This window comes from Corvus brachyrhynchos, unplaced genomic scaffold, assembly GCF_000691975.1.
Source record: "Corvus brachyrhynchos isolate BGI_N302 unplaced genomic scaffold, ASM69197v1 scaffold499, whole genome shotgun sequence".
Classification (NCBI taxonomy): Eukaryota; Metazoa; Chordata; class Aves; order Passeriformes; family Corvidae; genus Corvus; species Corvus brachyrhynchos.
In genome coordinates, this window is record NW_008239771.1 from 202,198 (window position 1) to 208,899 (window position 6,702).

Here is a 6,702-nt window from a genome sequence, read left to right on the forward strand (position 1 = left end):
AGTTATAGCAATAAAAAGGGAATAAGAAACTCCCTTGTCTAGGTGCTGATCAAAGGAGCCAGCAGCTCTTCTTCCTCTTAGTCACAAGTGGTTTCCTTTCAAAAATATTGTCATTGCTCCTGAGATAAGGATTTAAGTCCTGATGGATGCTTCTGGAAATTACTCCCTACTCTGCTGACAAGCTTATCTGGCCTCAAGTGAGGCCGAGGTATTTTACTTGGACTGAGCTTGCCACAACCAGTAGGAAGCAAACAAAACCATATCTGAACTGCTCTGTGGGGGGCATTTGGCTAAATTTCAGTATTTCCAAAACCAAATTCAGTACCCTAAATGATAATGACACTCTTTAGGGTAAAACTCTGCTGGAGTCAGTAGTATCCCTAACACTGCTGATCCCACTAATGAGTGGGATATACAGCCACACTGTGAAAAATATACTCTGCCTTAGAGATCTTATAGTTTAAACATACAAAGAAGGTTAAAAAAGGGAGATGCTGATGTCCTAAAGATCTCTTTCAACCCAAGCTATTCTATGATTTCTGGAAACAAAATACTTTGGATGAACTATAAATTGCAAGGTTATTTTTATATCCTGCTTTTTTTGGCAGATTTAGTGCCAAGTCCTATGTGGAAAAATATATTAGTGCCTTTCAAACAGTGAAACTTTATAATTCATGTTATGCCACCTATTAGTAAGAATCTGCATAGCATTAAAGCTTCCCTGTGCCTCTAAATCCTATCATTGCACCTCTCAAATAGCCTTGTCCAGCACGCTGGCACAAGCCCTTTTTTGATGGCTACAAGTTAAGTTCAAATGAGTTTATTACACAGCTGTGAAATTATATTGGCACATGCGGTAACGTATGTCTGACACGAATGAGTGAAAACTCATTTCATTGCTTTCCTTCCCCATTAATTCTTGCATTTTCACTGTTTTCATAAGTGAATGCACTGCGGAAGGTACTTCCAGCATATTGTCAAAAATATGTGGTTATGGAGATAAAATTAGATTGTCAAACATTGGCTATAAAGATCACTAAATTAATCAGCTTGGGTTTGGAATTAAGCTATGCAGAGACATTGTCATCATAAGAAAATATTGCATTACATTAAGTATTTCTTCACCCAAAGTAATCCCAGCCATGAATACTGCTTGTATCTGAAAGGAATAATTCCTGTCTCTTCTGTCTTTAAAACACAATCCTTAAATATAGAATTTTAAGGACTGCTCTCTGATGATGCGTTTGCCAGCTCTATCACATCTAGCATAACAAAGATTACATCATTTATGTGCCATCTTCAGTTCCCACTGGACTTCCATCCATGACTTCTCAGGGTACACTTAGGCCGTGTATATTGAAGAAATCCCGGGAGAAAATGACCTTTCAGTTGGCCTCAGACAAACTCCACGCTGCATTTCCCTGCTGCTGCCTGGGATGTGTTAAACATGCTGCTCACACTCCACATGGCACATGTGCAGCAATTTCAGTCCAGGAAATACCAGACTGAAATGTGAGAGTCTTTACTTTTTGGGATTCAAATGTTGGCAGGTAGATGATGTCCATGGGGACTTGCTGGAAGTGGCTGTTTTCATCCAAGTGAACCAAAAAGGGACGTTCCAGACAGGCTGTGAGCACAGCGGGGGAATTTCATCCTATTTTCTCCAACTGTTCCATATAACCACTGTCATCCTCTCATCTGTTGTCTCACTGCTGTCTCAGTTTCACAGTTAAAATAAAATTTGCACATTAAACTTGTCCATTTTTGGACAATGCAAACAACTCTAAACCACTGACTAGTGCAGAACCACAGCCTTTCCAATGCTGATGAATCAACAAAATACAAATAGTATTAGAAAAAAATAGAATATTAGTTCTCCTTTTTGTATTGCTGGCATTAGAGAATTTTCAATCCCAAGGCAGTCTCTTCAGTCCCTTTCCTAGTGATAATCCTGCTGGCTTTGGTCCAGCAGTGGCTGCCAAATGCCAGGGCAGTGTGTTGTCAACACAAAATCTACAGACATTCTGGGGCAGGAGGAAATGTAGTTCCCATAATAATAAAAATACCCCAAAAAACTATTACATTCTTTGCAAAAATGCCAGAAATTCCTTTTTGGCTTTGTTTATGTCACTGGTTAACTTTGTCTTTCTTAAAATTCTGTTCCTTCTCATGTGTTCAGCACAGAAAGAAAAAGTGAAGAAAACTCTGGCAAAGTGTACATAGAGAATTTTCATTTCTCCAGCAGAATGGGGCTGATGCAGATGGATCTGATCTAAATATCCCCAAATAATAATGATGGTGGGTGCAGTCTCTACTCAGCATTCACAGCATTTGTGCCATGAACTGATCCATCACTTTGAGGTGCTCAAAACATGAAAATACCACAATTCCATTTCTGGCTCAGAAAAGGGTTCGTATAGTGAAAATGATAGCACGGGGAAGTATAAGAGAACAAGGAACTTTTGTTTCCATGGCAATCCAAGCTCCTTCTCCAGACACAAGCACAAAGGCAATATGCTGAATGATTATCTGAAGGTCATGTTGTTTTTAAGAGAAAAAGTTAGGGAGAATGCACTGGGATGAATTCCCCAGCCAGGATGCACACTGCATTTCTAACCAGTTAAAATAAACAGCTGCTGAAGGAAATAATTGCCTTCATTAATGGCATCAGTTTATTTTAAAACCTCTTTGCCCAAAGGGAACAGCAGCCTGCTCAGGAGGATATTTTGTACCAGTATTTGATACGTTCAGAGACAAATTTTGAGATTCTGGGTATATTTGGCATCCCTCACCTGGTAACATAATTACATTCCCTTTAAAGTTAAATGTATCTTAAAACTGAGAAAAATACATCCATGTAAGAGCTTGTTTATGTTTCCAGTCATTTTTTCTGTGGTAAGAACCACTCTTTTAAGGCTCTGCCTTATCAACAAAGCAAACAGGGCTTTAAATACCAGGATACCCCGGGGATACACTCAGGGTATGCAGGTGAGCAGAACCTTAGTACCTGTCTCTGTCACGCGTGTAAGAAACAGGCATCAAAGAGCCACATAAGTGTTCAATGCAGTTTACTTTGTATTTCCCAGTGTCAGTTTTAGGTTTCCAATTCCTCTGAGATGGTTTGACCTTGTTGACAGCAGGGATAAATGCCTTATGTGACAAAGAAAATTACTTTAGAAAGTGTAATTCTCTCTTCTTGCTCCATTCTGTGCTTCATGATTTACTACAGAGCTGAAGTACAAAGCAACAGAAACTTCACTGGTGCTCAGGAGGAAAGTTATTTTTAGAGTCATTTTGTTGCCAAAGCATATAGAAACCTTATGTGCTACCTCAGAAAGTTACCCTGGAACTGCAAGGAAAACAGAGATGCCTCTTTTTTTGTGTTTCCAACCACAAAGCTTTGCTCCCACTAAAAGAATGATGCACATTCCAAATGAGAAGTTGCAGGAGTCACTAAGCTGTTTGAAGTTGAATTAAACCTAAATGTGTCCTCACTGATTGTGTAGTATAAATCCAAATTAAGATCCTCAACAAGGCCTGTGTTTACAGGTACAACTTCACCTCTCCTCAGTGAAATGCATTCCTGAATCTGCTCTTTCCAGAGTCATTTAGCTTGGAAAAGATCTCTAAGATCATTGAACCCATCCATTCCCCCAGCACTGCCAATCCCACCACTAACCCATGTCCCCAAGTGCCACATGCACACAGCTTTTAAATCCCTCCAGGGATGGGGACTCCACCATTGCTCTGGGAAGCCTGTTCCAACGCTTGATCACCTTTTCCATGATGAAACCTCCCCTAATATCCACTCTAAACCTCCCCTAGGAGGGAGGTTTCTAGGGGATAAGGAAGAGCTGGGAGTGCCTCTTTTCCCAGAGGTGGTGTTGAAATTGGCTCAAAACAGGTGCCTTGAGAAATGTTAACCCATCTTAGACAGCAAACCATCATCTTCCAAACAAATTCTTCTTGGGAACAGAGGGGGAAACCCTGCTCATTTGCAGACCACAGCATGTTGTGTTTCATTGCAGCAGGACAAACATTTAGAGCACAGTGTAGAATGACTTGTACACTCTCACTGGCATCATTTCAGGAGGGAGGGTGATGCTAGTTACAGTTGTTTTCTACAAAAATCTGAGTTTACTTTGTCTCCTTCCACATCAGCTGCAGGTTTTTACAAGCTATTGTGATACTTCCCAGGCAAAAGAAAAGGAAGAGCCCTTAGGCCCAAAAACATCTGAGCCCCCAGTGATCTTAATAGTTCTGTGCCACTCTTAGAAGAAAAACCTCCTTTCCTAGCTGTTTCTAGGATGCTGACAGATAAAAGAGTAGTAAAAACATTTTATGGTGAAGCAGATCAAAATTCTGCCTAGAGACAGACTTTTGTGTGGTCCCAGCTCGCTGAATTCATGCACATCCCAAAAAGAGAGGTGGGTCTGGAAGGGGAAGCAGTGAATCCATACTCACACCCACAGAAACTATTAAAACCCTAGAGAAACAAATTTGGGGGAGCTGGTTATTTGCACAGGTTGATACTCAGGAATAGATATTGATAGGTGTGTTTGGATGAATTAATCTTTCTGAAGGTAATTACAGACAGAGAGAAAAGAGGGAGTTATTTGTGGTGACTGCAGGAGGTGGAGCGGTGGGTTTGGTGCTGCCTGATGTCCTGCAAAGTTCTTCCCAGTGGAATGTAAAATTTCCCCAAATCACGTTCCTCAGGTCTTTACCTAAAGCACACTTGACTTTGTGTCTTATGAAAATGCTTCTTGTTGTGCTTAAAAGTGTAAATACTCATCTCTGTGTCTGTCTTTGAACATTACAGCGAGTTAAATAATGATTTGCAGCTAAAGCTCCTCTAGTTGCCAAAAAGCCAAGTCCTTAATGATGTCATGGAAAAGTTTATATTTCTACTACTTCTCTAGGTGTGAGAGTGTTCATAATATTTGCAGAAGACTGGCTGTGCTGCAAATGGCAGCAAAATTAAACACACTTTCTGTAGCTTGTGCTCTGTCCTCAGAAATTAGGACCAAGGCAGGAGAGGTCTGGGTGCTCTGGAAAGGGAAAACAAAGTAAGAATATCTGTGAAATCACTAAGAGGGGATTTCCAGGATATTCAGCCTGCTCCACACACCATACCCAGTGGGACTTAGCTCCCACACTGCACCCAGAGGCAGAGGTGACAAAGATATCTATTACAGATAAAAGGGTCTGAAAAGTTTGAAGGGAAGAAGCTTTTCATCAAATAAAGTTTATTTATACCCATATAATTCAGCAAAGCAGTGAAAAAGAAAAGCATATTTTATTCTAGTTTTAAAAAATGAAAATTCCTATGTTTAAAATAGAGAGATGCACTGTTTTCAGATTTAAAGGAAAAAAAAAGTTAAAATTCAGGATAAAAATATAATTGTATTTTTCTAAAAGGAAGGACAACAGACACAATATAATCACTAAACTCCTTTTGGGATAGCAGCTAAGAAAGCAAGGATAATCATTGCATATATGGGATGGGATCACCCACTGCCTGGAAACCAAATATATCAAAAGATACAGGTACAAGACAGGAAATGATGCTTATTATGGTATTAAAATGATGAGAAACACACAAAAAAATGTGAGCGCAAAGCCAGAATAAGGACTGGGGTAACAGAAGTAATGCTGTCTCCCAGATGACTGGACCGTGGCGAGAAATACAATATACATGATGAAAATATAAGCTGGTATTTTCAACACAGGAGTAAGAATTCATATTTCGAGTGAGCCAACAGTTGCACATTTCCTTCAGCACTGAAGGTTATTTTGAGGTATGAAAAAGATGAAAGATAAGACTTTGCTCTCAGACAAATCGATTTCATTAACGACACTGGGTTGCGTGTGTGTAGCACAAAACATCCTGGTCTGCTGGGAAGATGTTCCAGTGAGAACAAATATCAGGATTATCCCAAAAATAGTGAGAAAAAGGGCCACAGATGAACCATGCTCTTCCTGGTTTTTAGCTGGGCTGAATCCAGGGAGCTGCCATGTACCCCAAGAGAAGCCTCTTATAATTTGGCACATGATAAGTGTTGAGTTATATTAGTTATAGATAACTTACATAAGTTGTTACAAAAGACTAAGCTACTGAAAAGTATATGGAAAGCTATATTATTTAAACTATATTATTTAAACAAGCTATAAGTTACTATAAACTAATATAACTTTATATATAAAATATAGTTTTAGATCTAGAAACTAAAATATAGTTTTATATCTAGAAACTGTTAGATATAACTTTTTAGGTCATATATATGTAAATTAATAGAAACAAGAGAGGCTGAGATTGGTGCTGGAGACGGATCCTACTTTGTAAAAGTTAAAAGGGGGAGAAAACCGCCACAAAAGGGAGTAACTCCTATGGAATGAGGATTATTTGCCACAGTCCCACATCCCACGTATCCCCCCCTGGGTGCCCAGGGAGGCAGTGCCAGCAGATGACCCCTGCCCGGCACAGGCTCTGCGTGCCCACCCCCATCTCCCAGGGGAGGGAAACACTTTGGACACGGGCTGGGAGGAGAAGGCTGCCTGCCAAGTTTACTTTTCTTGGAATAAGCGCTCTCTTGGATGAGCTGCGCGCAGGAGGAGTGGGGAGTCCGGGGACTGAGCGGAAACTGTCGCGTAACTCGGGCTTTGGAGAGAGCGGCCCCGAGAGCTGCGGGGCAGGGGGGG